The sequence below is a fragment of the Phalacrocorax carbo genome, chromosome 1, assembly GCF_963921805.1.
Source record: "Phalacrocorax carbo chromosome 1, bPhaCar2.1, whole genome shotgun sequence".
In the NCBI taxonomy this organism is placed as follows: Eukaryota; Metazoa; Chordata; class Aves; order Suliformes; family Phalacrocoracidae; genus Phalacrocorax; species Phalacrocorax carbo.
In genome coordinates, this window is record NC_087513.1 from 91,705,809 (window position 1) to 91,732,853 (window position 27,045).

The 27,045-nt window shown below is 41.7% G+C and overlaps 1 protein-coding gene across 5 annotated transcripts in view; it reads left to right on the top strand.

The window, feature by feature from the left end:
- ZBTB20 (zinc finger and BTB domain containing 20) overlaps window positions 1-27,045 on the top strand; it is a 465,440-nt gene that overhangs the window by 374,287 nt on the left and 64,108 nt on the right. For 3 of the 5 annotated variants that reach the window (XM_064466348.1, XM_064466339.1, XM_064466367.1), the window contains one exon: window positions 5,107-5,249. The exons of the other annotated variants lie outside the window; for them this stretch is intronic. The gene's annotated coding sequence lies outside the window, so the exon portion shown is untranslated. The remainder of the gene's footprint in view (window positions 1-5,106; window positions 5,250-27,045) is intronic. 5 annotated transcript variants of the gene reach the window in all.

The window sequence follows — 27,045 nt, forward strand, 5'->3', positions numbered from 1 at the left end:
ATTGTCGAGTTGTAAAAATAAATAACACCGTTCAGTTTTATTTCTCTCTTCTACCTCTTCCTTCACCCTTTCCGCCACTTCTCGGTCTGTCTGTACGCACTCGTGTATGTCCTTCCGTCTCTCCTGCCTGGGCTGGTGAACTTGGGATACACCTGTGTCAGTCTAAGGAGGAGTACAGAGCTGCCTGCTGCTGCTCCTGCCACTCCATGTCGTTTGTTTCACTTTCATAAACTTTTCTCCATTTAGTTATTTCATTCGGGCACCTTCTCCACATCGAGTTTGAAAAGCTGTCAGGTAGCAATCCATATGCTGGGCGCTTTTCTGCATTTAGGTGAGCAAACAGGGCAAGTTAAGGCTGTAAGAAAATGAAATCTTGTGCTGAAGGCATAGAGGATGAAGCACAAGGTAGAGATTAGATGTGCTTTTTGTACACCTCCCGTAAAAGTTTCCTGTACCAGAACGCTGGTGCCCGATAACAGGATGGAGGGAGCCAGACAACAGCTAGCAATCGGAGGGGTATAGCCAAGTAGCAATATTTCTGGCAGCAATATTTCTGATACAGAGTCACATTTTAGTTCAGGGAGATTCCTTTTTTCCCCTCTTTGTGCTGTCTGTAGCAATACCTTATTTAGATAAACACCGCTGCAAAACTTTTTGCCTGAAAATGCAAAGTCACGTCAACAGAAACAATGCATTGCTACCGAATGTATTAAATCGTTGCAAGAAAAAAGATCTGTCTTTCCAAAAGAGAGGTAATGTTTTGTTTTGATACTTTCCTATGCAATGTTTTCGTTTCTGTTTTCGAACTAAGGATTTATTTTGACAATTGTTAAGAATTGATTTCTAAAGGAAAAGGGGGGAAAATCCTTAAAAATATTCCAAAACGAGAGGGTTTGAAGGGGGGGAGATTTAGGTGGTTTGGGAAGAATTTGGAGTGTTTAGGTTTTTGTTTCTTTGCTTCAGTTTTGTGCAACCTGAATTGTAATAATCTTCGGCAAGCAAACCAGAAAATGAGCTTTTAACACAACTTTGCTCCCTCTGTAATTATAGCTGTATTTTTGTGGAACTTGGTGGTTTTTTCATCTGAATTTGGTAAGATCATGAAAGCCAAAATCCCGTTTGCATTGTAGAGGCACAAAGGAGTTACCGACACTCTTCCATCAGAGGTAGATGCTTTGGCCGGCCAGTCCTTCCACCAATTTGCACTGTTCAGCAGCTGGCTGTGTGCGGGCCGATCGCCATGCTCCGGGGAAAGTAGGAGCGTATTTTGTATATGCGATTTATATACAGTTTGTGCTGATATTCCTATCAGCATACTGAAGACCTGTAAGTTTTAGTGTTTCCTCTCTGGTGTATACTTAGGCCAGCATACAAACGCAGTCTTGTAAGCGAGGCAAATACGGATTTGAGATTTTTTTGCTACAAATCCAGAAACAACTGTATTTCGGCCGTACTGTAGCTGTGTTGAACCACAATGAGGTCTCCCTGCTAGGTGGTGGTGTTTCTTACTACCATCTAACTGAGACACCTTGCCACTGAAGTCAGTGCAGGTTTTCCTGAGAAAGGGTTAATGACAAACAGAGCTAGAATATCAGGATTTAGGGTGATCCGTGATCCCCTTGAATCAGTGTTGGAAACCAGACAGCGCTGAACGTGCCCTTGCGCAGCATCTCTCTGTAGCACGCAGGGCGCGCTCACTGTAGTGAAGATGTTAAAGCTGAGTTGAGAGGACAACTGCAGCCTGAAACTTTATTTGTATATTCCTCCAGTTCCTTCAGAAAATTACCAATACCTCTTCTTTGCTCTCAGCAGCAGACCATTTCTTTTTATTTCGTTTTTGCCAGTCATCTCAATGAGAAGTAAGAGACTCTTTGGCCAGAGACAACATTTTGAGGCTTCTCTCCTTTTCCCTCTTCCTCTAGCAACTTGAAACCAGACCTGTTTTAACATTTTGTGCTTAGGCACATTCATGGTCCTAAGGAAGGAGTTACAGACTTTGTTGGAAGAAATTTGGTTTTGAAATAAGCGTTACGAACATTTAAAAATTGTGTGCTGTTCATGCACGGTACATGATGTTCCCTGTTACTCTACGCATGCTCCAGTGCTCTGAGTAGTCCTAGCTGTGGGTATTTTATTTGTGAGCTCGTTCTGGTAGCTGCCTGTGAATTTAGTTGACTCGACAATCAGCTCAACGGTAAGGCTGAAGTTCAAGAGCTGTGTAAGTGCGAGGCAGAAGGCTTCTTTAAAGTTTTTGGCCATTTCTGTGGATTGTTGCTCAGCATCCTTATTTAAAAAAAAGACCTGTTCTCCCCAAACTTCTTTGAGTTCATCTCTGCAGAGTAGATTATTCTGTTTCGAAGTTATTATAGGCTCAAATAATGATAAAATACATATTTAGCTATCTCGTTAAATAAATATAGTGAAGAGCTGCAGAAAGCTGAAAGCCAAGCGCTGCAGCTAATGTCTGAAAGCGTGGCTCTGGGCTGGCCAGGCCAGGCTCGTTGCAGCTAAAGTTTTGTTAGCATAACTTGGACTCGGTGGAATTGCACCAAAGTTGTGTTTTGGCTTGGCTTAACTTCACTGCTTTCATCTGACTTTTTTTTTAAGCCAGCCCAATCCAAATTCAGTGCTCGGGAGGGTGATAGCCAAGGGACAAAACAGCTTGTCTAACACATGTCTCTTTAGTGCACCAGTGTGTGGCTTGTGGGGCCTCAGACTGGATCACCACTGTCAAGAGAAATGCGTTTTCCTACAGCGTAATAAGTTGTCCTGCTGCTTTCAGATGTCAGAGATCCCCCGTTCAGCACTTGGCGAAAAGGTCTGCGCTCAGAAGAGGTTTCCCTTCCATTTAACATTTCATTAGTGCATGCAACTCATGTAAATGTGATGTGGCCAGTAGGAGGAACAAATTCTGGTTTATTTTTGCCAGGATGCATGTATTTATTCTATCTCTGTATTAATGTTATGGTGAGATGATATTTCAACCTAAACACTGAATTCAGTGGCTTACCGCTAAAAAATGAGCTGAGTTGAAATGTCAAGTAGTTGTTCCAAGCTCAGAGGTGAAGCTTATATTATTTTGGAAAGTATGAGGAAAGTCATGGTTACTTTTTTCTTTTTTTTTTTTTTTTTCCCTTTCTTAATGTGTGTTGGGCAGTCACACTGAGACAGGAGCATTTTCTGATTAACTAATTACTGAAACCCATTAATTTTTCCAGTCTCATTCTATTTTTAATTTTTTATGTTTCTTCAATACAAAAAGAAAATTATAAAGAGCTAATTTCCTTAAACTAATTAGACTTACAATTTTAATCTCACAAAACCCAGGAAATTCCAAGCGATGTTTTTTTGTAACTCTGCCATGTTGCACATGCCTCTCTCCTCTTTGAAACCCTTGTATTGGCCTTCAAAAAATCCTGGGAAAACACTCAACACTTGCCTGAGCCAGCCTTGTCGGTCCAAACTCTCCTGAACTTCTGGCACTGTTAGGCATACAGATCCAGATTTTGTGATTTGAGCTCATCTCTTTTGAAAATAACAACATGGAATTTCCAGACATTTCTTTGTATAAACCTAAGATTTAAAAAAAAAATAAAAAATCAGAGTAATTCTGTTTCCACTGAAGCCAGCAGAAGCAGAATCCACATCCTCTGGGTAAAATTTCTCATGGCACTTTCCAAAACTTGATTTTTGCTCAGATGGCCTTTTCAGTTTTGACCATCTGGAGAGCAGTTAAGTCAGTTACATAGAATATTCTTTAGGCAGTCCTTTAAATAGGACTCCTCAAACTCTTTGACCTGTTAATCTCAACTACATATCCCATACAGCCTTCAGAGCTAGCATGAGAAATAACTTTTGTTCCCTCCTCCCAGAATAAAGGGTTTAGTGATGATTCCTTTGGCTGGAGAATCAGGAAATACCAGTGAAAACTGTGTAGGAAGATGCCAGAGTCTTCTTCAGTTAGATCAGCTGTTTTTTATATATATATATATATATATTCATATATATAGATATAACGATTTTGTTTGTGACTTTTTTTTTGGCTTGTTGAAATATATCCCCACAATCTTCAGAAGCCACAGAAAATTATCAGGACCACAATAACCCTGTACAGCTGAAGAGAGCAAAACAGAACTGATCTGAAACAGCCTTCCCCACTCATGAGGCAAACCAGGAAGTTGGTTTCAAGCTTTAGTTTGTGCCATTGCCTGCGCATTGCTGAAGCACCAAGGTGTACCCTACAAAGAATCTTCCTTTCTGTAACCAGCCATTTTTCCCCTCCTGGGCCAGTTCTCTAACTTCTATTTTCATTACATTCTCACCAAAGTCAGGGGGAAATCTCTGTCTGGAAAGCATGGCAAAAATGGACCCTCTCTGAGTAGAGTCTCTACTACTCATACAGTTAAAAATTCAATCCATTGCTCATTTAAAAAAAAAAAAAAAAGGAAAAGAAAAATTAAAAAGAAAAAGTTGATATATAGCGGAAAGCAAAGGGGGACATTTATTTTTCAGCCTATTCATTTTGTATTATGCTCATGTCAGACAGCATAAGAGTGTTCTGGTGCTTGCTTTGGAGGACCTTTGTGAAACTCTGTAGGGCTGCACAAAGCAAAGTCAGAGAGTGAGAAGCAATCTTGTTTCTGATCAAAACGAAGTAATGTGCCAACTAATGATGACAGAAACCTGGAGAGCTGTAGGTGCTCCCTTTTGTCGGAGATATAAAATAGAGATTCAAGCCACTGTTAAAGATTGCATAATGTCCTGGCAGAATTTCAGTGAAGGTAATTATATTTGGCCTCCTTGAATTCCCTCTGAAGAGTCAGTTGGGCAGGGCAATATTCACTTCCTGGCCTGAACTGTACCATAAGGGCATGGAGGATAGTTAAGCAGCTGCCACCTCTCACTCCAGGGGTGACTGTAGTCGCTCAGTGTTGAGCAAAGCAACCGCTTTGCAATTTGATCAATGGCTGAATAATGGCACCAGCAAACACTGCTCTCCTATACCTTCACGTGTCTCAAAATGACGCCTATTATAAAAACTAACAACTTGAGCCTTTTCCCCTCGGCAGTCTGGTGTTATTTGTAAGAATTATCTCCATTTTGCAGATGAGGAAACTGAGGCACAGAGATTTTTGAGTGACTTTTCTAAGTTCACACAGCAAGTCAGTGGCAGAGCCAGGAGGAGAACCTGCTAATCCGGGGATCCCAGTCCCATGCTCTAACCGCTAGGAAACGCTACCCCTCTGAATGTAAGTTATTGTTATTAAGATGTGGTTTATCTTTCATGTGAGTTGCCATCTGTTATATTGCCTACTTGCTATTAGTTACGAAAGCTATTCACATTTTAAACTGTTTTGCATTCTCACAGCTACTTAAGCCCACAGTAGACTTTTGACAACAGTAACAGCACTTCTCATGTGAAAGAACTGGACAAATATTAACTCATGTTTTTTCAGTAACTTTTTGCAATGCCGTAAACCCACAGTTTAGAATGAATTTAAACAGACCTTGAGAAGTCCACATGTTGGATGCTGGTTGGTTCCATATCTGTCAGTTGTATCATAGTTAAGACATGACTGTATATTCCCATAGATATGATTAAGAAGATAAATCGCCAAATGGTAATTTAATGTAAATCAAGTCATTGATAACTTCATGTGTCTTGGGCCTAACAGCTCTGTGGCTGCTAAGATCCCTCGACCATGTAGTAGAAAAAATATATTAATCTTGAGCTCTTAGTGATGCTTCTGGGGACCTTGGTGATAACTAGGTCAGTTTTATCGGAGGCAGTCTAGAAAAGCCCTGAGCAGAAGCTGGGGTAGGGACTGGAGCTGTAAAATGAGAAAAGGCTCTTGAAAAGTAAAAGTTGCTCTGTTTTGCTCTCTGTGTACAGATGGGTGGTAGGGGAAAGCATTTGTTTAGATCCTCACAATCACCATTTTTAAGACAGCCATGAAGCCCCTGCTTGGGAAAGGGTAACCCCCACAAACAGGGAGAAATGTCCTTGTAGCTGAAGAGGGAAAGAGTTGTCCCAAACTATCCAACGTCTACTAGCAGGTGGGAAAAGAGATGAGACTGCACTGCCAAGCGGAGTCAGATTGGACACTGGTGCCTTTTCATCTCTGAGGATGGTCAAGCAGCAAGGGCCCGTCTCCTAGTCCCATTTAGTTTCCTTCATGTGATAAAGCCTACTGAATTTCTTAAAGCTCTTCTCTTCTGGTGAGCTAGAACATATCTTTCAGAAAGGCAGGTCATCTTGAACTCTGTAAGTAAGGTAATGGCCACATATTTAAGTCAATTACTCTGAAGGTTTTAAAATCCATTTCACTTCTTTTGGATCTGAATTTGTCTAACATTAGCCATGCCTTTGTCTGATGTATTAAGGAGCCCTCTACTGTCAGAAATCTTCTCCCCATGCTTGGTATTAATAAACTTTGCTGATTGGTGGTGAATTTTTGACACCCAGAGTACAGTTTGAAGGTATGGGAAGGTGAGTAGTGGAATTTGAAGTGAGATGTGAGGAATTACCGGCGACAGAAGAAATGGGTCAATAGAGGAGCAGTATGCAGAGACAGTGGATTTCTTTTCCTTTCCCAGTAGATGAGGCAGAAATGAAAAAAATATGTGGGTAAAGGTGAAGATCCAGTTATAAAGAGGGGAAGAGATGGGAATATAATGAAAAGGTCTTGAGAATAGACTCACAAAGCAGTGTGAAAAGATAAGCATCATAAAGCTATTAAAGGACAGAAAAGAGAAACAAATGTAATCTGCAATGGTCCGTAAGGTCAGGACAAATGGGGAAATATCAGATTTTGTTAAGAATGTAATGCAAATAGTAGCAGTAATTCACCTTGGGTAGTATGGACTATGGCTTCTCAAGCTGTGGGTAGTTTCCTATCTCACAGGAGGCCAGCGGGCTTAGCTCATTACGGCTTTGAAAACGTACCACTTAATCTTCAGGTTAGAGAGTGGCTGGTACAGTTTTGAAAGGTCTGAAGACATTCAGACTTTGTGAAAAAGACTGGCCAAATTTTCTGCCCAAGGCCTCTCTGTGCTCAGGATTAAAATCCAGCATTCAGGGCATAACGAAAGGGACGCCTAATTAGGCGAGAGAAAACTCTTCTGACACACACAACTATTTTCTTTTTCTACCAACAAAAGAACAAAGAAGAGGGTAAAACTTTCTTAGGGTAAGTGTACTGTTAGTTTTCTCAAGTTGTTTCTCTTCCAGCCCTCTCCGGAGCAGTACCTTTCTTTGCTCTGGTGGCTGGAACATGTTTCTCACCCGCTGCCTGCTCAGGGTGCAGCCTGGAAATGGTCATTTAACCCCCTTGCTCCAGATTATTCCAAGGGACTCTAAAACCAGCTAGTTGTTTCCTGTCTCAGGGGCAGCTGAGAAGATGGGATCAATGTGGCCTGTAAAACACTATGAAATCATTAGGCACAAGTGGCAAGGTTGCCTTTATCTTTGCGTTTCACTCAGTTCAGTATGAAGAATTCTTGCATCTTCACCTCAAATATTTCTCTCCTGTCTTCCTTTACCTGTGAAATAACTCTGATAATGCTTGTTGCTGCTGCTACAGGAGCACCAAGTGTGAGTGGAATGAGTTCTTCACACTTTGAAGGTATTAGTGTTCTCCTCTTAAATCTTGAGAAAATCCTTTGGCCAAGGTAGAATTCTGGTTGGTTTCTATTACGAAAGAAAAAATATTTTTGTAATGGACTCTGATTTTCTTTTCAAAACACATGTCTAGTCCTAACCAATCTGGGAAAATAGAATGAGACAAAAGATAATTTCTGAGTTGTGACTGAAGGCCAAGCACTGAAATGCTGCCAGTCTGGACCAGTCAGAGTAGGTTTTAAGAAGATATGTGCTTTTAACAAGACACAAAAAAAAACCCAACCCAAAGCCAGCCCTTCAAACTGGCTTTGTATGGCTGACCTGTCTCCGATTTGAATGAAGTATGTGGAAGTAAACTCCGTGACACTCACTGCTTACTAGAAACACATATCTGGGGATTCTTGTTGACTGATGGATCACTGAGTGTTTATTCTGACATCTTTCAAACCAGGCTATCCCCTTGCATTTGTGCAAGCAAAGAAAAAGCAAGTTTACTCGGAAGGAGAAAAAAGCAGAAACTGTTGGAAACATGAAAGTCATTTCTAAAGCCATTTCTGCCTGTCACTGGTATGAGAAGAATTTTCATTCTCTTTAAGGCTATTTAAAATATACTTTGGGGCTAAAATAACAGAGAAGACAATCCAATCCATTCTCAGCCCTGAAACCACAATGGGTAACAGATCCTTGTTGCCACATCGCATCCAATGAGATAGCTTACTGGAAGAAGTGGTCAAAAAAACCTCATTATTGATTGCAAAAAAAAGAAAAGAAATTAAAATGTTCTCTTTCCTCTTCCTCTTGTTCTTTTTTTGAGGCAGAAAAAAAGCAAAACACTGTTTTTATTCTTTAATGAAAAATAACTCCCTGGTTTTCAGTTATTTTAATTTCTGTGAATTTTAATTCTTGTTTTACATGAAACGAAATACCAGAAAACTGTGAAAGCAGTTAACATTTTCTTTTTTTTTTATTATTTTTAATTCAGTATAAAACATTATTCTCTCACTTTCTGCTGCCCTCCTGCCTCTCTTTTCCATATTCATGCAGACTCCTGGCTGACTCTGAATGGCACTTAACTGTTTCGCTCATTAGAATGAGCAAGTGGCGGCTCCATAACTTTGTTGATTTAAGGTGAGATCATGGTAGGGACCACTCTGGATTCTGGACATGACACAGCTTCTTGAAGATATTCGTTGTGAAGCAAGTAAGGAATATGATAGCATCACTTCTAATCAGGATGAATATCATTGCAGTCAGCAGTAGGTGTCACAAGCTGTATGGGTACATCAGGGATCTGACATGAGAACACTTGTGTTCATAATGTTTCTGTCACTTGTTCAATGCACAATCTCTGACTTCTCTAGTTTGGCTTGTTTTCCACATCAGAACAACTTGGCACAGGTAATAAAGCTAAATTTCTTTCATTTGCTTGAGAGATTACTTGAGAGTTACCAATATGTACGGCACCAGTATTTGGGGTTGTTCCTATTGAAAGGCCAACACTGCTGGCTTGATCTGAGCTCTCCATGTTGAACACATGCTTTTTTTCCAAAACATTGAATAATGGTGAAATTAGGTTGCTCTGAGATGATGGGATTAAACCCCATAATTTTAGAATAGATGTTGATAGTGCATTGCTGTGCACCTGTAGCACCTTATGTATCGAGCCGAATGAAATGGCAATAGTACTAAGGAGGAAAACTTAAGTGGGCATTACTGACCAGATGGGTGAAGCTGCTCTGTTACATTCCTGCCATTTTGCATTTGAGCAGTTTATTTTCATGCTCTTGCTGTCAGTCATCACATGAATTAAAATTGACTCTTTCCTTTTTCGCAGGAAAGACTTTTTCACAGGTCCCCCAGTCTCTCTGAGTGACTGTGCTGTTTAGTTCTGTCTTATGTAATTCCTGTCCTCTCCAGGTAGGGTTCTGCAGATTGGCATCACAGTTCAGTCTACTTCCAAGAAATATCAGACAAAAAAGAGGCAGAAATTTGTCCCAGTAAGATTAGAGGAAACCTTGAGTGATTTGACCTGGTCAAAAACCACAGGAAGCATTGCCACTTGAGGAAAAGTAAATGCTTCATTATTGCTGCTAGACAGATGCACCTCCATAAAACACCTGGAAGTGATCCACAGACCACAGACGGAACGTCATTGAGGTTGGTTTTTTAAAAAATGGGGAGAGATAGCAGACCTCATATTTTTAGACATAAATTAATCAGCTAGGGTGAGGAAGTAATCTATCGCATTTGAGTCTCATGTAGATATATATAAGGTGATGTCCCTTTCATCAGACATTGACCACTGTAGGGGGAAGGACATCAACTGCCTGAGCCACCACTTTGAAGAGACAAGCTCACAGGAGAGATATGTTACTTGTGGCAAGGCTGAAGGTGAATGAGATAGCCACAGACTAAGCTGCTAAAGATGTGGATTGGGCAAAGCACTACTAATAGGAAGCAGAAGGTTGGATTGATTAGGGGAGCACCAGGGACTAGTTGTTTTCTTTCACCATCCCAGGGTGAAGTTAAACCTGCTACTGGTAGTAATGAAGAATAGCTAACACAAACCAGACTCTGCCAAAGTAACAGCACTGGCATCGAGAGCAGAAAGTTTTGCAGATTTCTGTGTGTGTGCACTTGCTACTGGTGTTCCTGGTGGGTGGCTGAATCATCCTGATGGCATTCAACAGGAACCAGCTGCTGAGAATATTAAAATGCAAGCATTTATTCCTCTAGAGAGACAGTAGCATCTGCAAAGTTTTCCTGTCTTGATAGTACAGATAATCCCAGGGAGTATTCTCTAGTAGTTTTTAACTCTCAATTCATTTATGCATTTTTTTAAAGCTGTATGCGCTTTGTGTCTGCACAGGAAGGCGAACCTAGTCTTAGATCTGAGGCCACAACTGTCCTAGGCAGGTGGTTTGCAAGCCCTCTGCTTCAGGCTGAGGTACCTTACATGGGGAAAAGGAAATTGGGCTTTGCCTCTTCCCCCCATCACCTTTTTATTTTCACCCTCCTGCCAAGAAGAACTGCCTTGGAGGCTGGTGTGCCACAGCACAGGAGTCCTCCGCCAAGCCACGATTCTGTAACTTCCATATCAGTGTGAGCTTTGTCTTAAAATTCATGGTGGCAGCAATTGTAAGAAATGGTAAAACTTGCAAGAAAGCAATTTAATGATCTGATAGAATAGGATGTTGAACATACCCATTATTGTTTGTATTTGTTGTTCCCAGAGAGGAACACATTGCTTCGCAAGCCCGTAAGCAACGCTGCCCATCCCTAAACTGCTTATAATCTAGGGGACAACTCTAGAAATGAAATGAAGCACTGGCAGCTGTCATTAACCCATTCAGGAACAGGGGGCACTCGGCACCCACCAGAAGCCGGCTCTTAGTCCAACATGGCCAGAACACCAAACATCATAGCCTACACAGCTGAGGGAAGGGAAAAAGCAGATAGTAGCAACAGTGGGAAAAAAAAGATGGCAATTTATTCTTTAAAGTCTTTTGCTCAGCTCTGCATCTCTCTTCTGCTTTCCTTAGAACGTGTTCTCATGCTAATAGTGTGTGAATTCATATACTAAAGGTATTTACAGGAAGGGAAAGGCAAAGATTCCGTCCATGACATATGATGTGAGAAAAGGTGCAGGATGTTTTAGGGAGAAACAGAGTTCTTTTGCAGTGAGGCTGCAACGTTGGCACGGAGAGGAGAAACGAGCGAGCTGTAGGCAGCCGGAGCTGTGTGGCAAAAGAAAGGGTGAGGATTGTGATTTTATTTAAAAGCGAGCATAATTCAGTGCACTCATCACAGTAGTATTTTATTGAAGTATTTTAGCCTTATCTAAGTAGCCTTGTGTAAAATGCCTGCCTAATACCTGGAAGGCTGTGAATAGTTTGGCTCCATTTTTCGAAGCTGGAATATTAGCACATTGCGTTAAAAGAACAAACTTGCCCAAGGCAGCAAACCTTCATTCCTACTCCCACCTTTTGTCATCTCCAGTCATTGTCAGAGCCTGGCAGGGTGCGCCAACAAGTCAAGGTTTTGACAGGATCTTACAGACGCAAGAGGGACCACAAACACCACTCTACAAAGTTTATTGATAGCCTCTCTCATGATGTGACAGGCCAAGGAAAGCTGTTGCAGGAGAGGTGACAGCAACGGCCGCACTTTATAGCCCTTCCTGATTTCAGCTTCTCCTTGCAAAGAGCTGCTGAAACCTCTTAGTGGTGTTAGACACATAGTTTAATCTCAGTAAGGCATCACAGTGACGATGCATACATCAAAGACTCTGTTGTGCTTTCCCCTTTTTGTGTGAGTTATGTTTGCTCATTTGTTTAAAAAAATAGCATAATTATTTCAATTTTAAGAGGCTTAAGCCCAAAGCTTTGGAAGGTCTTAACAAAGAATGATTTAATGAACTGGCTATTGTGTTTATTGTTGTGCTCAGCTACTTAAGTATGTCATAGGCCCTGCAATACAAACAATTAATGGTCAAGCTTCTGAGCTCAAGTGCTGAGGTCTTCTGCTTTCAGAAAAGGAGAAGTAGCGTTTGAGGTCTGTTCCCACTTAAGCAGTAGTGCAATAAAACTCCAGTGGATTTAGACTAAATGCTTTGGGGTTGGATTTGTTGTTTGTTTGTTGGTACAACAAAATAAAGTAGAACTTAATCCTGAGTAAGAGCAGCACTGGAAAATTTCAGGAAAGTACTGAATAATACTCTGACATTTTCATCCCAGCATTTCTTCTAAGGACACATCTCTCTATTAAGACAGTCACAGGGAAGAAAAGGTTCTTGAGCTTTGCCTCAGTAATGCTGAGGTGTGAGTGAGCTTTGCCCAGGGAAGGCTATGCCCACCAGGCTTAGGGGTGGGTTGATCCACGCTGCATACCCTGAGAATTCATGCTGTTAGACCACAGGGCACCAGACGGCTCTGAATGCAGCTCAGCTGATAGTCAGAGGTTGGTATTCATCTCAAAAGCCACACAGCATGTATCCCAACAACTCCTGGGGACTTAGGTTCTCCCGTGCAATGTAGGCGATGAATAATCTTTAAAAAGTAGCAAATCACTTTTTTGCTGAAAAGACTTGCTTTTCAGTTTTATGATTTCTAGCATGTCAGCTAACTACATCTCCAAGTAAAGAAGACAGGAAGCGTCACTTTAATGCTTCTGTATTTTGTCATAGGTACTGCACATCATCTCTTTTCACTGCTTCTCTGCTCTTTGTATTTACCACTGCAAAATGATAATGAGGAGGTGGGGGTTAAAGAAAAATAATGAATTTTTAGACCTGTTTATTGTCCTCAAACAGCATGATCCTCTAGGGAAATACCCCCCCACCTAGTCTAAGCAACCAGCAAAGAGATATTTGGACACAAATTCAGCCACTAAGAATAAAGTCAGAGCTCAGAGCTATGATAATAAATTCCATCCTGAGGAGAAAGGAAAGACTGAGGCTGCCAGTGGAGCAACTGAGTATCTGCGGAGCTATGACTTGGTTCTCCCTTTGCCATCCCATGGCTGAAATCAAACTACATCTGTGAGTTATTTACCTCTGGCCACAGGAGAATGGCAAGCCTGAAAATCCCGTCAATGATTTGTCCGCATAGCAAGAGCTGCCCCTTTTTCACCTCTGAATACTATGGCACACCTGAGTAGTAAACTGTGCTAACTCTGTAATAAAGATTATAACGATGGTTACTGCTGCATTATATTTTACTAGGAATGCTTTGTGTAACCATTTTGGTCAAGCCCTCCACTTTTCTCCAGCCCATTCCCGTCAATGAAATGCTTCCCCTGACTGTTACCTGTTCTGTCAGTCCTGTAGCGTGGTATATAAATGTGCCATCAGCATAACATGTACTACTAACGTCCCTCTTCATCTCTAGTCTACTTAGGTTCAGTGTAATTCTTTGACTCGCGCCAGCTCACTTGCAGTACTCTGTCCTCAGCCTTTTGTTCTTCAGCTTTCACTCTGTGGGTGAAAGGAATAAACAGCAGCTGCTGGAACCCAGTGGCTGAAATCGTTGAGGGTTTATGTTTCTTTAAGAACAGAATCTGTGAGAAGTTTTGCTCCAATCTCGTTTTTTTTTTTTTTTCCTTAAAGATTTGGAAAGAGTGCCACACGTGTGTGCTCTGGCGTGGCAACTCTGCTTCACCACCAGAAACAGTAGTTGTTCGTACTGCTATTTCTAAAAGAAACTTGAATTCAGCAAATATACGAGGGCCACTGATGAAGGGCTGCTGCAGCCCACAGACTTCCCTGCAGCCTGATAATTCGCCTGGCATTACCAGGATTTTCTTAGACTTCCTTTGTGCCATTATCTTTTTCCAGAGAGATTTCCTTCTGTTCTGAAACCTCAAAAGTTCCCCATTTCAGGTGATTACTGCACACTCTCTCTAGCTGGGAAAAGGAAATGTAAACCCATGGGGAAACACTGTTGCATGAAAGCAGAAGCAAAAGGAAGATGCATTCCCTGGGTGGGGATGCAGAGGCCTTTGGATCCTACAGAGAAGTGTGTTAGGGCTTCATGTGCTCCTCCAGAAAAGAGCAGTAGGGTGATCTCTGGCACCTCCAGGCCACCCTGAACAAACGCAATAACAAAACTGGTGAACTGTTAGTTCAGTGCTTTGCACAGGAAGGGAGTGATAGATTAAGCCCTGAGACAAATACCCACATAGTACAGTCTTGATAGCTTCTCTTCAAAGAACATTAATAAGGTATCCTATGCTTTCATTGCATACTGTGGGAGAAAATGGAGCAACATTTTCTTTATGCGTTAGAAGAACAGAGTATTTTCTTGCATTTTTAAGGGGGGGGGGGGGGAAAGGTTGTGAAGATAAACTTTTTATACCCTTGAGCTCATGTTTCCAAAGTGACTTCTAAAATTCCAGGTAGTATCTCTAGAAATGTGGGATTTTGGAGCAAGTGAAATTTTATTCTAGGCCCATGGGCAGTTTCATTTCAAATCCATTTCTTTACCTGAAACCTGGTTGTGAGCAGGTATCTGAAATTAAGCGTATCAGGTTGAGACCCCAGCGAAAGTCTGGCAAGGCCCTATACAAGGCAAACGTGGGTGGATGCCAGATGTCGGGACAATTTTGTATTTGACATTAGACATTTTGGGGAAATCTGCGTGATCCTTCACTAAGGTTTAGCAGGGGGCTAAAGGATCCAGGAGACAGAACTGGTTTTGGCTTCTTGCAGTCTGTGATGTCCAAGTACACAGAACACTGTGAAGAGTAAAAACAAGTCAAAAGGATGTTTCTTCTCCCCTATTTTCTCTGAAAATCTCAGTCACCTTTAGTGGCTTTCAGTTCCAGCTACAAGCTCCAGGGATAGACATTCATTCAAATATGATGAGGCTTTCGTTATTTTTAGAAAGTTCATCATAGCACATTGACTTGTACACTGTAAAGTATTTTCACAAATTAAACCTAAGCAGTTGTCAAAATAAATGAACAAAGTATGCTCTGTGATGCTTTGTCCTTTATTTATTTATATTTTGTATTGTCTGTTCAATGTTTTAAAATGTTAATTTGAAAAATTCAGTTATTTGTGATAGGTCAGCGTCCTAGCTTTTAGCTTGAATTAGCAAGATCATATTATTTTTCTGACTAGATATGCTAATAGCAAAAGTATTAGCTGAAACATAGTTACGTTTGGGCTGGAAGAACCCTGGTCGCTACCGTTAATCCAAAGGATTATTCCATGAGGGATTATCCTAAATGAAGGTTTTCTGAAACTGCCTGCTCTCTGAAAGGTCACATCACTTCTGTGCTAGACTCGGTGTCAAGCCACATTTCTGTGTTTGCCGGAGGAGGGATTCCAAAAGGAAGGGATGGAGGTGGCAGAACTGGGTGCCATGTGGTAGGCATGTCAGTGAAGGGAACGGCATGCCACGCACCTGCTTTGGGGCTCTGCCGTGCCACAAGTTAACATTTTGATGAGCAATTTCCATTCTGTTGTTTTCTCTCAACACATGGGGTTCAAAAAACAGTTAAAAGAAAACTGTACCCATTTGCTCATCCCAGAAGCCTGCGATTTCAGAAGAGTCTGCCAGATTAATTTTCGCATATACAGTATTTCAGAGTTGAAACACACAGAGGACTGCAGTATATCTTTTGAAATTGTCGTGTGATGGCCAAAGAAAAATAGGTGTGCATTGCTCTAACTTCATGGAATGCCGCTGACTGATGGTTTATAATTGTCAAAAAAAAAAAAAGTCTTCTGCTGTAATCAAAACCTTCAGAGGTTTTTCAAGTCTATATAATAATCATGAATACTAACCTCTACAGGAAGGTTTTTTTCCAGTGGCTATAACCAAATATTTACAGAAATGCAACAATTTTTCCCCCTGGCTGCACATCTCCAAAGAACCTACTTTCTATAATCACCCTACTTCAACTAGACTTCATTTAAACCTGCACTAGGATGATAGAATATAATCTAATGATCTGCTACATTAAAACATTTTTATTTTGTCCATACTAGCTCCATAACACCCTCTTGGGTTGGGGGGGGACCAGAGGGGAGAGAGGGTAAATAGCTGAAGAATTCCATTGGCATTGCTGCCGAAGGGATGCGGGTCTCACAGAAACACTGTTACCCCGACTATGTATTTTAGGCAGAAATAGGCTAGTCCGTTGTTAATTTACCCTGAGAAGTAACTGCCATGCGGTTGAGGAAAGAATTAGACTTGTATTTCCTGGTTAAACCTCTAATCTGATATTCATATAGCCGATCTGGTCATAAATTTTGGCTACTGAAAATTTTCTGGCTTGCGGTAGGCCTGTATCTGTGTAATTGGAAAATAGAAGAGATTCTCTCACTTTAAGCTGACGCTTATCTCCATCCTCCTTAAGGCAGGAGAAAAGCCAAGGGATTTAGCATCTTCCTTCTTTTCTTGCAACCTACTGAGACTAACTATGGTTAGAAGCTCTTCTTGATGCATTTTATAGCAGGATGTCCATGCTGCTAGAAACCTTTTGTTGCTGAAGTCTGAAGCATTAAATCATTCAATAACCCCTTATTTTTGTCTTTCAGGAGAGCATCAGCTTGTAAAAAGTGACATGATCAACACAAAAGTCACCCTCTGACATGCCCCTTTACCCACAGATCATGTTCGTGCACTCGCTAGTAGAGCAGTTTAAAGTTTTTCAGTAACCTTTTAATAGAGGTAATTTTACTGGTCCCTTTCAAGGGGTCCACTTGATTGTATACCAGTAAAGAGAGATGGTATTTGAGAATGGTTGATACGCTCACAATTTTTGTAAGCAAAGACCTTGACGAGTTCCTCCACAGTCAGTCTCCTTGGGCTAAAATTTCAACCTATTACATGGGGATTTAGCCACTCATTTCCCATAAACATCAATGGGAGTCATGTGGCTAAATCCCTGTGCAACACATTGAGAATGTATTCCCTTATGCTTAAACTCATTTTGATGCAGATGCTTTCTTCCGCAGGAAACAAGTGAAACGAAGAAGCCATTTATTTCTTTCATTTGTCTGCCCCAGATCACTAAACCCCGAAACAGTCCTCTCTTCTGCCTAGGTACCAGAGTATCCCACAGGATTTGCTGAATCTGTGTGTGATGCGAAGTTAGAGGCCAAGCTTCAAGACATTAGGACAATGGATGCTAATGAGAACAAAATTTCTCATTTCCATCAGTTCTCCATCACCTGCTGTATTACATATTAAAGGAGGGACCACATGCTGTTTTTAGTGGATTTAACTAGTGATCTTTGACTCCAACTTACAGTCTAGGATCACTGCTTGGCTCTCAGTTGATGTGTGCTTTGTGTTACTGTCCCACAAGGTTAATGGATCTGCTGTGATCACGATATGGAGATTCTACTTTACTAACCTCTTTAGTCAGGAAGAGGGTCTTTTAGACTAATTATCGGGGGAGGGGAAATGAAGGGCTATCAGGATGTAGGCACAAACGTGAATATACTATTCCAAAATCATCAGGCGTGATTTTCAATAATGACATATGTGTGTTAAGATGCAATTTTGTGCCTGGAAAGAATTGTGTTCATTATAAATGGCAGGTGCTTTTAAAGCGTTTAAATATTGCATTTTCTATTTCCACCTGCACACCAGGTAACTGGGTATTAATATGCTACTAGTTGAGCCCATGATTCATTGCAGGTGCAGTGCTTGGGAAATCAAGGGTTGCATTGAGGTCCTGATGAAAATCATGCCCTCAGGCACATCTGAGCTCCATTTTGATCAACAAGCCAAAAATAAGACTTTTATTTCAATTACAGTTCGTCTGATTTTGAACTTAATGATGCAACTCAAAGTCTATTGGCTTAGCTCCTGAGACCCAGGAAGGAGGATGTTTGGGACCTTGTCTATTCAGTGGAATAGAGGTTCCCATTAAATTCACTCTGATCTCATTACATGTCTCTTATTTGGTCAGAAGCTCTATTTTTGCTCTTCCTGGCCTTATTGAATCTGTTGTTGATTCATTGTGCAGACTTGGTATTAATGAAAAAGACTGCCTCACTCAGGTCTCTCCGGAGGGTGAGATTTTCCATAGCCCTGTGTCTGTACCACGCGTTGGAAGCACAGACTCCGATGGGTTGCCTTGTGAAACTAGATTCGAGCAGAGCTTTATTAATAGGCTGATGAGATGTATCAGCTCGGCGAGGCTGCCTGCCTCCATAATGAGTGAGGGCTGTATTTTACTTCCCTTAATGAACAGAAAAATCCTCAGCAATGCCTTTCCTGTCCCCCTGCTCTCCCTGCTCCACATCACTCTTTCAAAGACCTCTTTAAAGGTCTCTATTATCCCAGCTGCCTTTAGGTGTCACTCGAAGCTTTGGGTTCCTCCTCTTCATCCAGCCCTTTTTGTGCTGAGCCCTGCCCTGCCATTCAGCTGCCCCAGCAGCTTGGGGGTCCACTGGTCACCCCCAGCTACTGCCTCTCTTGTTTCTTCACTGCACCAGTTGGCCACATTAGTTGCTTGTCATTAACGGTTCGGTGTTTAAATAGCATTGAAGAAATGAAAGCTTTTCTCATTTGAAGCAAAGTTGGATGTCAAAGGCTGCACCCGCGTTACTGGATTGGAAACTCTGCTGCAGGAGAGCACAGTTGTCCTAAAATACGCCATGGGCAGAAGGCCTGTATTTTTAACTTGCATAAGAATGGAAGAGCTGACTTCCATCCTGCTTCTGTTAGGCACTGTCAAGCTGTCCTAGCTCCTTTCGCTAGTAGAATTCAGGAACTATTAATCTGGTCTTTTCCATTTCAAGATGGATCTGAACATTTTGGAGTGGGCCAAGTACTTTCTTGGCCTTCTGAATAAGCTTAGGTCGCTCATATGGTAAATCATTAATTGGGAGACTATACTCTGCCATTGCTGGGAGTTAAGAATGGTGTTCTAATAGCTTCCTTCCATCTGGAACAGTCATAAACCAGATGGATGAAGGATTGGCACCACTTATTTTGAGCCTTTACCCAACTCACCCCATGTAAAGGGACCTTGCGATATTTCCCAGACAATTGTTGCATGTATCCAGAATCACAAGTGAAAAATATCAGGATCAGATGTGTGGGCTGCCACTTGGGGAAAGTTTTGGAGAGGTGAGCAATAAAAATGATACATTCCTTTAGCAATATTATATTGGAGTCCATGATTATAAGCCATATGTAAGATTGTTTTGTATCTAAGAATTATTTGAAAATGTAATCATCTAGTTTGAATTCCAAAGTTTATAGCCCCTTGGGTTAAGCCAGTTCAAGGCAGAATTTATTTCCTAAATAGAATGGGAAGAGATAGGTTTTCAAGGATGTTGTGTATAAAGATCTTGGCATCTTGTCTTACTAGATCCATTGTCTTCCTCCCTGTTTTCATGAAAATAAATTCATCACACAGCATTTCAGTGCATTCCTTTAATATGATTTAGTAAGAATGAGAATATTGCCAGAAACTAGAAGTTGCACCTATACTTATTTATTTTGGTAAATTAGAAATATTAATATTTTCATTAGTGAATAGCTAGAAGGAAGAAGTCAAGCAGTTTGGTGTGTTGCAAATAGCATTTATTGTAGAGAGCATTTTCATTTATAACGTCTTTAAAGAACTGCTCTTTGGCCGAGGCCATACTGTAGTCTTTTGGAATTGCTTCGGAAACACTTCTAATGCTGCTGAATACCAGAACAGATGCATAATGGTAGCCTATTTTATTCTGGCTTTAAAAAAAGGAAAAAAAAAAAAAAAAAGAACAAAAGATAATTCAAGGAGGACTGTAAAATTCAGGTGACAAAATCAAAACATTCACAAAGGCTTCGTAAGCATACCAGAGAAGCCACGGAGACATGGTATTGCAAAGTGCAAGAAGGGAAGCAGGAAGGTGAGTGTGCCTAAATGGGCAAAGGTTGTTCAAGCCGAACAAATACTTGTTACTAAACACAAGCCTAGGCCAAGCAGAGCCAGAAGAAAGGTTTATAAATCTTAGATAAAAGTTGCAGAAAAAAAGGATGCGACAGTGGTTGGAAAAGCAAAGAGCAAACCCATAGAAAGACACAGCTTGAAAGACTTGAGCTTGAGAGTCTGAGGCGGGGAATGGATAGGGCCACTATGAAAGAAGAGAGGGAACTTTTAAAGGTAGGAATATTGCAACTTTGTAAAGAATTTATATTTGTTTGTCATCATTGTATATACTGGAGGAGCCCTTTACGATTTTCACCTAAGATACTCTTTAGAACACTTTCACAAAAGGTGTATGGGAAAAGAAAAAAAAGACCGTAAATAGTGATGTATCTTCTAGCATCATGTTATATATGAATCCTAGAGCATTCAGGGAGCTGAGACGGTGGTGTTGGTGCCCCTGGCCGAAAAAAATGCAATCTGTTCTTAAAATTAGCTGGAGAAACAAGGAGATTCAAACGTTGCTCTATTACTTTGAAAGACCAAGCAGTCACCTTATGAATAAAGTTAGAAAACCTTGCTTCAGTAGTTTTAAAATTGTTTACAACTATAGTTAAAGCCATAAACAATTTTTTGTAGGCTGATTAGCCTGTACTGGCTCCTTCCAGTTGCTTGGAAGAATCTGTCCGTGCCTGAGTACTTGTCCTGGTTTCAGCTGGGATAGAGTTAATTTTCTTTCTAGTAGCTGGTATAGCGCTCTGTTTTGGATTTAGTATGAGAATAATGTTGATAAGACAGGGATGTTTTAGTTGTTGCTAAGCAGTGCTTACACTACTCAAGGACTTTTCCAGCTTCCTGTGCTCTGCCAGGTGCACAAGAAGCCAGGAGGGGAGGGGGCACAGGCAGGACAGCTGATCCAAACTGGCCGAAGGGATATCATCCATACCATATGGCGTCATGCTCAGTATATAGACTAGGGGAAAGCTAGCTGGGAAGAGGCAGTGATCGTGGCTTGGGGACTGGTGGGGTGTCAGTTGGTGAGCAGTTGCATCACTTGTTTTTATTTTCATTATTAAACTGTTCTTATCTCAACCCATGAGTTTTCTTACTTTTGCCCTTCCGATTCTCTCCCCTGTCCCACTGGGTTGGAGGCACTGAGTGAGTGACTGCATGGTGCTTAGGTGCTGACTGGGGCTAAACCATGACAGTGCTTCAATGCCTAGTGCCTGCTGTCCTGACCAGGCCATCGCTCTGTTCCTGGATGTCACCTCTGTGGAAGGACACCTTTCGAAGCACCGCGTGCCAGAAGGTTCTGCTGCTTCCTGCTACCACCTAGGTGCTGGTCTGTGAAGCAGTAATTGGCAGCTAGCATTGCGTATTGCATCCAGGATCCATTTCCTAGGATATCCATGAGGATAGAAGAGATGTGGCAAATGTTATCTCTAAAGAAGTTAATAATTCAGTCCAGGCTGTCTTTGTGGTTTCATGATAAGGATTGTATTTGAAGACCCAGTTCCTTTTAGCAGTTTCTCCCTGAAATGTGCTGGAATGTGAAGCGTTCAGATGAAATTCTTTGTGCTAGCACCTCTCTCTCTCCATCTTCTGACGTTCCCAAATTGCAAACTTGTCTCAAGAAAGATGCTAAATTGAGGTATTGGGTCAAGAAATGTGTCTCTTAGAGTAACTCATTAGAAAATGCTTAAAATACAGCTGTGCCTCTTGTTATAAAATCAAATTAAACTGAACTGTAAAAAAAAAATAATAAGAGAACAAAAGCACCAAAGTAATAAGCAGAAACATATTGACATTCAACGTTGGTTCACCTGACCCTCGTAATTGGGAAATACACAATTTAATCAGCTATTTACAATCTGCAGAAGAGGACACAGCCTGTTAACGGCAGTAGTCCAGTTTCCCTATTGCCATGTTTGTAGCACTGGTACAAACCAGAGAGTAGAATTTAGACTTGTGCCTAGTACTTGCTACTAACTCCTTAAATTGGTGCTGGGTGAATGCCAAAAACTCTGCTCAAACAAGGAACCTGCAGGAAATTAATAGCTTCTCTCTCTTAAAATACCAGAGCTGTAGAAGCTGCATACCCAATACTGGGGTTCTCAGCTTTCTGAAGGCACATAGGCTGTTTTTCATGATTCATCCCAATCATTCACAGTATTAAAGTTACATTAGTCTGGTGGCTGTCTTGCCTTTTGCCATTTTGGTTCAGTACATCTTCAGTTGTCTCTTGCAGACGAGAAAAATTGAAAACAAGAGCCCTGATCCTGCTCAGAGGGCCAGTGTTGCTGACGTCAGTGAGACTACCAAACTAAGCAAGGCCTGTGAGGATTAGGCTCTCGGTGTTCATACCTACTGAAAATAGGTTGGGAACCCATTCAAATTGTCAGACAGCATTGGCAGCTAGAGCTGCATGATTTTGAAACCTGACATCTTCCCCCCTGCCTGTGTTAGAGGCACTTCTACAGCCCTGTAGGAAAGCTTTGAAGGCCAGTATCTTGTTCCATCACCAGTCCCAGATTACAATTAAAAAAAAAAGACAATTCTCTCTGTCCTCAAAGCAAGAAAAGGGTGCACAAGCACAGCCTTGCAGAATGACATCTGCCATTCGGAAAATCAAAAGGTTGAACTAGGAAGGTCATCATTTGGGCTTTTCTTGCGTATGCTTGCCTGATGTCTAACCCTGGCATTAGTATAAAACATAGCTCCTTTGCTTATCTGTTTTCTGTCACTGTTGGTATTATTGGTAAAGAATTGTTAATGCCTTACAAAAGCGTTTTCATAGCTCACCATGATGATCAGTATGTTGGAAATAGGGACCTTAAAATATGGATTACTGATGTGATCATTTACCCCAGTTGCAACCTTTCTAGATAATATCTAATGCAACAGACATTAAAAAATACAGCATGTGATAACAGGAGCTGCTTAGTTACTCCCTAGCAGAGCTACGAAGAACTCTGTATTTTCACTTTGCAAACCTTGGCAAAGATACAATACTGTATATGCCAAATTTTCAGAAATGATGGAATTTTGCTTTCATGCCCAGGAATAAAACAGCCTAAGGTACCAACCAATACAAAATTTGATGGTGGGGGGAATACCCCAAGAGCCTTGGATGCTATTGTTTGATAGACTACAGCAGGACAAAGAGTCCTCTGGACTTTGTGCTCTGAGAACTACAAAAATAAATGTCTGACATTAAATAGAGCAATAAAAATACCTTCTCAAGCTGTATCCTGGTTTGACAAATCTTAACTGAAAGTAAATGAAACAGCTAAAAGGCCAACCCCTGAAAAAAATGGAGAGACGTTAGAACAAAAAAACCCGTACCGTCTAGCTTAATCATTGCTCTCTGTGTTACTAAAACTGAAAAGACAAGTTAGTTTGCCCCTGCATCATTCAGCTGCTAGCTTCCTTAATAGACCAATGCAGAAGTTTTCCAAATTTCTCTCGATTTTACAAAACACCAGTTCATTGCTGCAACCTGGAGTGAAGCTGTTTACAGCTCTGTGCTAAGTAGAAAGTTCAAATCAATTCTTGTCCATTAGAGTTAGGTATAACTGATGAAATATCCCCAGAGGAGTATTGTAAATGTATCAAGATGTCCTCCCCCATTACAGAAATGGGGAGGCATGGTGAATTACTTACCTTCTCTCTTACACTTAATGTCTCTGAAATGCTGCCAGGCAGAAAAGGCTTATCTTGTCTCACTGGGTTTAAGAGAGGTCTATACTGTAGTCTGGGATACAGGGGAGGGAAAAAAAGGTAGCAGCACTGAGGGCAGACCAACATTAAGCTTTATTCCCAGACAGGACCAAGAACAAAAAAGAAAAAAAAAAAAAAAAAAAAGGAGAAAAGCTACTCAGTAACCAACGGTGGGTTTAAAATACATGCAGGAAATATCTGATCCAAAAGTCAGGTTTTCATAATGTAACTGAAATTTTTGTGCAGTGAGCTATATAATAAATTCACTCATTAAAATGTACACTGAAATAGCATTGGGGCAGAACATACAAACAATAGAAACCAAGAAATCCATGCTTAAGGATATCTGGGAATGCCAAAGCACAGTGAACTTGGTATTGCAAGTAGCTAGCATTTGCTATTTGTCTCCATCAGGAAAAGAGCCTTCAGCCTACTTCTCGCTTGCTATCAGTTTTGCTCTAGGACTGTACTTGGAGTTGTAAATGAATATGCAAAGAAAAGGTTCTTGCACCAAGGGAGCATCATTTTGTATGAGGCCTTTGCTAGGGACGTAATGAAGTTTGTGGCTGCCAGATGCACTTTACCTTTTACAACATCTGACTGAGATGTTCTCAGTCTACTGCTGGTGTACGAGGTCACTCAGTTATGGGGTTTGAGTGATCTCAGCTCCATGTGGCAGTCTGTGCCACTGAGCACAGGGCAGTAGAGCTGAGACGAAAATGCACATCTTGAGGCCTCTTGAACACTGAATGGAGCAGTTGAACGTGGTGGCAGAGAAATGAGGAAAGGAGACACGGGACGGGGGAATAGCCATGCTCCTAACTGGTCTGTGAAAGTGAATCCTGATCTAGGCCAGGAGTTCGGGTTTATGAAAGACTCAATAAATATCGAGTGTTCTCTGAGCATCCAGAATGAAAATCAGAAATACATGGTGCAATAGGAAGAAGTGTGCACCTCTCCTTAACATCCCCAGAAAATGTTGCCATAACAAATTATAGCCTATGCTGTCCACAGAGAAACTAGACTCAAGCTTTGCACGATGCATGGAATTTTAAGCAATTCAGTGAAGCAAGGGGAGAAGGTAGGGTCAAAAGTTAAAAAATCCTGCGTGGGGTTTTCCTGACTCTTTGGACTCAGTTGCTACAAGTGGACACAGAAGAAAAAGCAGTTTCAGGTATCTGAGTTTCAAAGCCGTGTGCTGTGTATCATGAATTTCATCCCCAAAATATACATGTGTATTACAAGATACAAATGGAAATTTACCTGAAACTTAGAATTTCTTCACCCTCCTTTTGACTTCCAGGGGTTGAGAGGTTGGTATGCTTGGTTATTTTCCATTAGAATAGCACCTGAGCATCAAAAATTACTTCTCTGAGCATTATCAATCCTTCTCAGAATTGTAGCAGAGGATATTAAGGAGAACAAGGGGGAAATGAAAACAAAGATTAAAACGGCCTAGAAGGAGGGAGAAAGTTCAATTTGAGAACCTGGTAGAAACTAAGAACTGGAAAAGAAAGGGAGGAGGAGAAGAGAAATAGGAAAAGGGGCGGGGGGGGGGACACACACACGCAGGAATAGTGGAAGTGGCCGGAAGAGAAAAAAAGTATTCAAAATATTTGGTGAGTAAAAGCACAGGACAAAACCCACTGAGAAATGACAGTACTTCAAGATCCAGTTTAATGATGTGGGAGGGCAGGAGGAAAAGGGTCTTGAAGGTCTTTAATCCTGAAGCGGACAGCATGACTATTCCAATCGTTAAATCACTGACTTGGAATTCTAAAGCCTGATTTTCAGTTTTCTGCTTATTGTTTTCTTCTGCAACCCTGGCAAGTAACTTAACATCTTCAGGCCTTTGTTTCTAGCCCTGTAAGATAGGAATGCTAGCACTTCAGTAATTTACAAGGATTTTACGAGCCAGAATATTTCTAAGCTCTTGCAACGAGCTGATGCTACAGCTGTATGATTTGTCTAAGTATCTAGAAAAGAAGGAAATGTTGGGAATGCAGATCTATGGAGTGAGACCTAATCTGAGAGTGGTAGAGTGTAGATTTGGTTGTACAAAATGCTCTTCCCTCATAAAAGGAAGATAAGTTGTATGGTGACGTCCAGCTCGCCTGCTAATCTTAAGTATGATTTCCGAAGGACTGTGCAGAGGAAGTTAGTTTTGCGACTCATATCAGAATGCAGTAGCCACACAGCTGAGTGTTGGGATCCGATGGCTGTTGAGGTCCAGGCAGAATTCTGTTGATGTCAGTGGTATATGAGCTCAGCACCTCTCATAATCGGAAGAAATCATTGTTGACAGCTTGGAAGTTCACCATCTACGTTTTTCCCCGTTATTTTCGCTCCAAGCCGCAGTGGCGAAGATAAGCGCTGCCGGGAGTGAGAAGAAGCAGGTCGCTGCTTATGGCGGACGCGGCGGCGCTCCTCCAAGCGGAAACCCGCGCCTGGGGGCTCTGTCCGTGGTACTGGGCGCCGGCCGCCGCTGCCCGCGCCCGCGCCCGCGCCCGCCCCCGCGCCCGCGCCCGCGCCCGCGCCCGCGCCCGCGCCCGCGCCCGCGCCCGCGCCCGCGCCGCCCGGCGTATCCCCCCCTGTGAGCTGCTCTCGCGCGTCGCGCCGAGGTCTTTGCGGGCAGGCAGCTGCTCGCCAGCCCTGTCTTTGAAATGCTGAGGGACCACATCGCAGCTGAGCCCCGAGGCGTCTTACAAGGCCAAGGAATAATCGCTTCATCTCCCTGCGCTCCAGGATGCACTTCCCTGCTTCCACTACAGCCTCGTGCTACTGTAGAAATCTTTTCTCTGGGAAGAGAGAGCTGGGTGTTGCTCACAACCAATAGGCAGGTTTGTTCCCTCCACTCCTCTCCCACTCCTTCTGCGTGGAGAAGGCTCAAAGACCTGAAGAGGGACTGCCAGGAAACAACAAAATGCGGCCACAGGCTCAGCTGAGTAATTAGTAGGAAGGTTTCTGTTCTCACTGCTGTGATGTGGCTAGAGAATGTTTGACACCTGGCATAACTTCTTTAAAGTTTGGGAGGACCGCTTTTCCTGGAAAGCAGAAAAGTCTATGATAAAATCTTCCCATATGAATGTCGTAAAGCCCTAATCCCACTCTACATCACTCTCTCATTCGTGGCATGCAATTCTTTGTAAAGCAAAACCCTTCACAAAAATCTTAGAGCTCCTTATTTCACCTATTTGTATTTTGAGTCTTTAATCTTGAGCTTGGCAAAACACCACAAAGTGGCGTCTGCACATAGTTGTCCAGATTCTATTTCATTCTGCCATTTTTCTCTCCTAATGAACATTTCAGAAACGTTCAGGTGA